The following is an 8,294-nucleotide window of genomic DNA, read 5'->3' on the forward strand; positions in this document are numbered from 1 at the left end:
AAACACAAGAAAGCAATTGGGTGGAGCTTGGCGGATATAGTAGGCATTAGCCCTTGAGTTTGTGAACACAAAATATTCTTAGAAGAGGGATCAAAGCCTGTCTATCAACCCCAAAGAAGATTAATTCCCACCATCTTAAAAGTTGTCAAGAAAGAAGTGACCAGGCTACTTGAGGCAGATATTATCTACCCCATCTCAGATAGTGAATGGGTCAGTCCAGCACAAGTGGAAGGATCACAAAGAGCTAAAGGTCTTCCTCTTGGAGGACCCACCAACAGAAGTAGAATGAGCCTAAAGACCGTCCAACTTAAGGACGTAAAAGTAAAGTGCTAGGTAGAAGACAACCCACCATGGTATGATCGTTCCGTTTCAGTCTTAGTTTTGCTTTATCTTATTCTACTTTATTTTTCTTAGTGACTCTTCTCATAATTTCTGCATATTCGTCCGCATTCTGTATTTTGCATTCTGCATAAAAAAAAGCACGCGATGTACGAGCGTCACTGACGCGTATGCGTCATACGTGAATTCGAAACAAAGAAGAAAAGAAATAGAGTTGCACAGGAGCATGGCTGGAGGAGTGCTTTAGACAAAAATACGTCCACGCGAACGCGTCCCTGACCTGTGATAAACCCCGTTTTTAGGGTTTATCATGCATAGAATCTAAGGGTTTTATCAATGATCTTCCACACTTATCCATATAAAACTGCATGATTTTGTGTCTCTTTCCCATTTCATCTCATAGATGAAAATATGCTTCTTTTGCATCAAAAATTGATATATTGTAATCCTCCTCTATTACCATTAGATGCCTTGATCCATTTGTTAAGTGGTTTCAGAAGTTATAGAGTAAAAATGGCTAAGAGGAGTGAAGGAAGCATGAATGAATGGAGAAGCATGGAATAAATTAAAGATTTGGATTTCGGACATGCACGCGCACGCGCACCTTGCGCGTACGCATGGATGCGTGCATCCAGAGCCAGCGCAGTGGAGCTGAGCGAGGAGCCGGTGGGCTTATATGGCTGGGCCATATCCCTTATGACGCTCGCGCACACCTTACGCCTGCGCGCAGATCATAAAAGACCCCAGGGACGCGTACGCGTGCAGTGCGCGTATACGTCGATGTGCACACATGATTTTTTACATGAAACACGTGCCCAGCAATTTCAAGGGGTTCCCAGGCCCTATTTTGGAGCAGATTTTGGAGGGAAAAGCTTAAAAAGATCAAGGATTAGGAGTGTTGGGAATTAGTCATAATTTTAGATATTTTAGGGAGTTAGTTACATTTTGTTTTTAGAGAGAGAAACTCCAACTTCTCTCTAGGTTTTTATTTCCTTCATTGCAAGTTTTCTTTGAATTCTTGGTGAGATCTATTGCTAATTGACTTTTTGTTTTGATACAAGTGTAGATCTACTCTTTTTCTACTCTTAAATGATGTTCTGTTGGTTCAATTTCTTAGATCTAGATTTGGTTCACTTTGTTACTTTGGATATGGATTAATGAATTGTGCAATTTCATTCAATTCCTTAATTGTTGATAATTGTTTGGAGTAGATAGCTTTAATTCAATTCTCTTCTCTCAATTACATCATGTTTTCTATAATTGCCTACCAATTGTTTGTGATAATGACAACCTTAGCTATGGAGTAGGTTTCTCTCACTTGGCTTAGGGGTTGAGTTATTGGAGACACTTGAATAGTAGATATCAATTGTAGATTATGAATTGAGAATTGCTAATTGACTTGGAGTGCACTAAAGCTAGACTTCCCTAGGGTGAGACTAGGACTTGTGACTCAAGTTAGTTACTCTCACTTGACTTTCCTCCATTGTTAGGGGGTTAACTAAGTGAAGCAATAATCAATTCTTATCACAATTGAAGGAAACTATAATGATGGAACTTCCAATACTTACCCTTAGCCAAGGCTTTTATCTCAATTAATTATTGATTGCTTTGCTAGCTTGAATTCTTACACCAACTCTCAAAATTATAAAAGCTCTCCTAATCAATGATGCACATCCTAAGGCAATTCTTAGGGAGAACGACCCGGGATCAATACTCTCGGTCATAGATTTTAGAATTGTTTGATGCGGTATTCGCGTGTTGGTTAAACTATACTCACGATCGGATTCATTACTAGTTTCTAACCGGCATAAGAATATTTTCGTTCATCAAAATGGCGCCATTGCCGGGGATTTTCTTATGTGTGCCATTCTATTGGTTAGTGTGAATATGTTAATATGTGAATATTTGTATTTCTCTCTTGGTTGATTGTTTGCTTGATTGCTAGTTAGGATTAGTCTTTGCTTAGATACCAATTAATGTCATGAGCTTCTTATCTCCTTCATTGTATGACGCGTTCACTACCAAACCCAAGCTTAGCACCCTTTGATTCGGAAATTGAAAGAACTTTGCTTCATATTAGGCAAGCTCAGAGGCGGTTAGTCTTTGAGGAAGGTGAAAAGGTTTTTACCAATTCACCAACCATATCATCGTCATCGAACGAAGGCACCAATTACTCTTCCGTTGATACTACTAATAGTTCTTCTTTTGATATAGGTTTTGACAACATGGCCGCTCCAAGGAGAGTTACTCTCAAGGAAGCGAGTGCACCGGATTTTGTTTTCCAACCTCTACATGTGTTTCATCCCAACTTGAATGCAAACTTTGAACTCAAGACCGCTCTCATCAATCTCTTACCAAAGTTTCATGGACTTCCCGCACAAGATCCAATTAGACACCTCAAGGACTTTCATGGTGTATGCTCGACTACTAAGCGGGAAGGATCCGATGAAGTGGCTATATGGTTGTTTGCCTTCCCCTTCTCTCTTGAGGGAAGAGCCAAGGAGTGGTTCTATACCTTACCCAGTGATGTTGTGTCCGATTGGGACTTGCTTAGAAGAGAATTCCTTGATAAATTCATGCCCGTGGAAATGACGGACATGCTAAGGAAGGAGATCTCATGTATTGTACAAGGCAAGATGGAAACTTTGTATGAATATTGGGAACGGTTTCGCAAACTTCTTGATTCATGTCCCAACCACATGATTGACACTCAAGTCTTGCTTAGCTATGTGTGCCAAGGCATGAGGGAACAAGATAAGAATTTGTTGGATACTTCAAGCAATGGTTCTTTGTCAAAGTATAGGACGGCGGAGGAGGCATGGCAACTTATTACCGACTTGGCCGAGTCAACTCAACACGCTAGACGGAGAGTCAACCGTCCAAAGGCCGTGAATAAAATTTCCTCTAGTGGTGAGACCGCTACCCTTACTAAGACCTTGTGTGAGATGACAAGCCTTCTAAAGCAACTCCAAGTGAATCAACAACAACCTCCATCCCAACAACAACCTTCTCCTCAAAACCAACAATGTCAACAATTGGTCCCCCAAAGAGTGTGTGGCATTTGCTCATGCTACTCCTACTACACGGACGAATGTCCAAGTCTCCAAGAACATAACACTCTAGTGGCTACCCATAACTTTTATGATCGCTCCTACTATGAACGTGCTAATCAAGGATACCACAACCAAGGGAGTAATTATAACCTAGGGTACCCCCAACAAGGAGGCAACTATAACCAAGGGAGTAACAACTCTAATCAAGGATGGAGGGATAGCTCCAACCAAAGTTGGCAGGACAATTATCAACAAGGAGGAAGGGACAATGGAGGCAACCAAAGGTGGAACAACAGCACTCCACAAAACCGTTATTCACAAAACCCTCCAAACCAACAACCAAATCAAGGAAGGAACTATCAAACCTACATACCACCTCATAGACAACCACTTCCACCCAACCAACCCCAAGCACCACAAATTACCTATCCTTCCACATTTCCAAATCAAGATGACACACTCCGGTCCATACTCCAAGGACAAAAAGAACTCCAAAACACACTCAACTCAAATCTTAATGGTCTCACTTCTACTCTCCAAGCTCTCATTGCTCGCATGGAGCCATCTTCTACTCCCACTCCTCAAGCCTCAACCTCTAGTGCCATACCCTCTCAACCTCTACCTAACCCCAAGGGTGGCATCAACGCCGTAACCTTGAGGTCCGAAATGTAATTGAAGGAAAGGGATTCAAAGGCACCTAGTCCAATGAAAGTCGCTCAAGAGGAAGATGGAGTTGAGATAGAAGAAATTGAAGAAGAGGAGGAGTCACATGTAATAGTTGAAGATGAAGACCTTCTACCAAGGAGTGAAGTCCCTAAAAAGGAGCAAATCTTAGAGGAAGTGGCTCAACTAATTCCATTTCCTACATTGGCAAGAAAGGCTAAGAAGCGTGTGGAACTTGACCCGACGATGGTAAAGATGTTCAAGAAAGTGGAGGTAACTATCCCCCTCTTTGATGCTATACATCAAGTGCCTAAATACACAAAATTTCTTTAAGACTTGTGTATGAAAAAAGATAGAATTCATGAGTTGGAAACCATTCCATTGGGTAGTTCCATTGCGGCTTTAATGGGATCCTTTCCGGAAAAGTGTGTTGATCCGGGTCCTTGTTTAGTTTCTTGTGTCATTGATGGAGTCCAATTCATTGATTGTATGTGCAACCTTGGTGCATGCATTAGCATTATGCCTCTTTCCGTTTATCATCTATTGAAGCTCCCACCGTTGAAGCGGTCGGCGGCTAGGTTTGTCTTGGCGGACAAGAGCATAATAACCGTGTCGGGTATTGTGGAAGATGTGTTGGTCGACATAAAGGGTTTGATATTTCCAATTGATTTTCATATCATTGAGATGCCACCAAGTGAATCCGAGAGAGCGTCATCTATCCTACTTGGGAGGCCATTTTTGAGGACCTCTATATTCAAGTTGGATGCCCATTCGGGAACCTACTCATTCGAGATAGATGGGAGAGTTGTAAGTTTAGCCTAGAAGAAGCAATGAGGCACCCACCAGAGAACCATTCCATATTCCGATGTGATCTAATTGACAACATTGTGGCCGAAGTGCATTATGCAAAGCTAGAAGAGAAACATATGATTGAAGAAAATAGTGACAATCCACGTGAAGAAGTTCAAGTGACAAGCCAAGAGCAAAGGCTAGAATTGAAGCCACTATCGCCCCACCTAAAGTACTCATACCTTGATGAAGCCCACACGTTTCCGGTGATCATAGCAAGGGAACTAAATCCTTAACAAGAAGAGAAGTTGCTATGTATTTTGAAGAAGTATAAAAGGGCAATAAGGTGGAGTTTGGCGGATCTAGTGGGGATAAGTCCCCAAGTGTGTGAGCACCAGATCTTTTTGGAAGAAGAAGCTAGACCTATGAGACAACCTCAAAGGCGATTAAATCCTACTATTTTGGAGGTTGTCAAGAAAGAGGTAACACGGTTACTGGAGGAGGACATCATCTACCCTATTTCGGATAGTGAATGGGTAAGTCCCGTTCAAGTTGTGCCTAAGAAGTCTGGGGTAACCACAATCAAGAATGAAAGCAGGGAGCTCATAACAACACGGGTGCAAAACTCTTGGCGAGTATACATAGACTACCGAAGGTTGAACTCGGCCACTAGAAAAGATCATTTTCCACTTCCGTTTATCGATCAAATGCTCAATCGATTATCCGGTAAATCCCATTATAGCTTTCTAGATGGCTATTCGGGATACTTCCAAATACAAATTGCTCTAGAGGACCAAGAAAAAAAAATATTTACTTGCCCTTTTGGAACTTATGCCTACAAGCGTATGCCATTCGGCTTATGCAATGCACCGGCAACTTTCCAAAGGTGTATGATGAGCATCTTTGCGGATTTTCTAGAGCAATGCATGGAGGTATTCATGGATGATTTCACGGTATATGGTGATTCTTTTGATCATTGCTTGGATAATCTAAAAAAAATTTTGGAAAGATGTACTAAAACTAACCTTGTCTTGAATTTTGAGAAGTGTCATTTCATGGTCAAGCAAGGCATTGTTTTAGGACATATTATTTCCAAAGATGGTATTTCCGTAGATCCGGCCCAGATTAATGTCATATCTAGTTTGCCTTACCCCTCTTCCGAGAAGGAGGTCCGCTCTTTCCTTGGACATGCAGGATTTTATCGGAGATTCATAAAGGATTTTAGCAAGATAGCATTGTCTCTCTCAAAGTTGTTACAAAAAGATGTTGAGTTTGATTTATGCAAGGAATGCATGGAGGCTTTTGACAAGCTCAAGGTAGCATTAACCCAAGCTCCCATTGTGCGAGGGCCGGATTGGAGTCGGCCATTTGAAATAATGTGTGATGCTTCAAATTTTTCCGTGGGAGCCGCGTTAGCACAACGCGAGGGTAAGAATCCATATGTCATATCCTATGCATCAAAAACACTAGATGGAGCCCAATCCAACTATACTACTACCGAAAAAGAACTTTTGGCCATTGTTTTTGCCTTGGACAAGTTCCGAGCATATCTTCTCGGTTCAAAGGTGGTAGTGTACTCGGATCATGTGGCATTAAAGTATTTGTTGGCTAAGAAGGAATCCAAACCGAGATTGAATAGATGGGTTTTATTGTTGCAAGAGTTTGACTTGGAAATCAAGGATAGGAGTGGTACGCAAAACCTAGTGGCGGACCACTTAAGTCGCCTCGAACACACAAAAGGCGATACTACTCCTATCAATGATTCTTTTCCCTTTGAGGGCTTGCATGTAATCTCGAAAACCATTCCTTGGTATGCACCAATCACCAATTACTTATTATCTCGCTCCTTCCCTCCTAATCTCTCCAAACATCAAAGGGATAAGCTAAAAAGCGAATCCAAATACTATGTGTGGGATGACCCATACCTTTAGAGATGTGGGGCGGATCAAGTAATTTGAAGGTGCATTCGACAAACTGAATTCCACTCAATCTTGGAAGCTTGCCACTCCTCCGAAGGAGGAGGCCATTTTGGACCACAAAGAACGGCAAGAAAAATCTTAGATTGTGGCTTTTGGTGGCCAACTCTTTTCAAGGACTCTTCTCATTTTTGTAAATCTTGTTCTGAATGCATTAGATTTGGTAACATCTCCAAGAAGGATGAAATTCCCCAATGAACCATGATATTTTGTGAGATTTTTGATGTGTGGGAAATTGACTTTATGGGGCCATTCCCTAATTCTAATGGTTTCCTCTATATTCTACTTTCCGTTGATTATGTGTCCAAATGGGTGGAAGCGATACCCACCCGGACGGATGATGCTAATGTGGTCCTTTTTTTTGTGAGAAATAATATCATTTGTAGATTTGGGTTGCCACGAGCAATCGTGAGCGACCAAGGTTCACATTTTTACAACAAAAGAATGGAAAGACTCATGAAGAAGTATAGCATCATGCATAAAGTAGCCACGGCCTACCACCCACAAACAAATGGCCAAGCTGAAGTTTTTAATCAGGAGATTAAACAAATCTTGGAAAGGATTGTGAAGCCCAATAGGAAAGATTGGAGTGCTAAGCTCACCGATGCATTATGGGCCTACCGAATGGCATACAAAACGCCAATTGGCATGAGCCCCTTTCGGTTGGTGTATGGCAAGGCTTGCCATTTACCGGTGGAGATAGAGCACAAGGCGTATTGGGCCATCAAGGAGTGTAATCCAAGTTTGGGTGGAGACGGAATTGAGAGGAAGCTATAATTAGCGGAGTTGGAATGTTTGAGGGTTGAAGCTTATGAGAACTCTAGACTTTACAAGGAGAAAATGAAAGCCGTGCATGATAGGAACATAAGAGGCAAAGAATTTAAAGCCAGTGATCTAGTCCTTCTTTACAATTCTAGATTGAGATTGTTGCCCGGTAAACTAAGGTCAAAATGGGAAGGCCCATATCAAGTAGTGAAAGCGGAAACCTATGGGGTTTACCATTTGTGCCATCCCTCAAGTTTGGATATCTTCAAGGTCAATGGGCACCGTCTCAAGTTGTATCATGGTGAGCAAATGAAGAGCAACAAAGAGATTGAGGTATTCCTTTTGAAAGATGCACCTCTTGGCAAAGAGCAATGAGCTAGTGGAAGTCCAACTTAAGGACATTAAACAAAAGTGTTAGGTTGGAGACACCCCACCATGATGAGATCTATCCTTTTTACTCTTTTGTATATAGTTTTTAAACTCTTGATTGGTTTGCGATTGCTTAGCTATAGTCCTATTTGATTAGAGTTAATTGTAAATACCTAGGATATTTTACTCATGAAGCCTTGCATTGATTTTTCCATGAATGACTTGATTGTGTGGTAGAAGAACACCCCTCTTTAGGTCTTACATTGATTTTGGGTGTTTTTGGCCTCTTTGGCTGGATTGGCCATTTAATTCATGACAATTAGGCATCTTTCATGTTATT

The sequence above is a fragment of the Arachis ipaensis genome, chromosome B3 (genome assembly GCF_059453495.1).
Source record: "Arachis ipaensis isolate K30076 ecotype BB chromosome B3, ASM5945349v1, whole genome shotgun sequence".
In the NCBI taxonomy this organism is placed as follows: domain Eukaryota; kingdom Viridiplantae; phylum Streptophyta; class Magnoliopsida; order Fabales; family Fabaceae; genus Arachis; species Arachis ipaensis.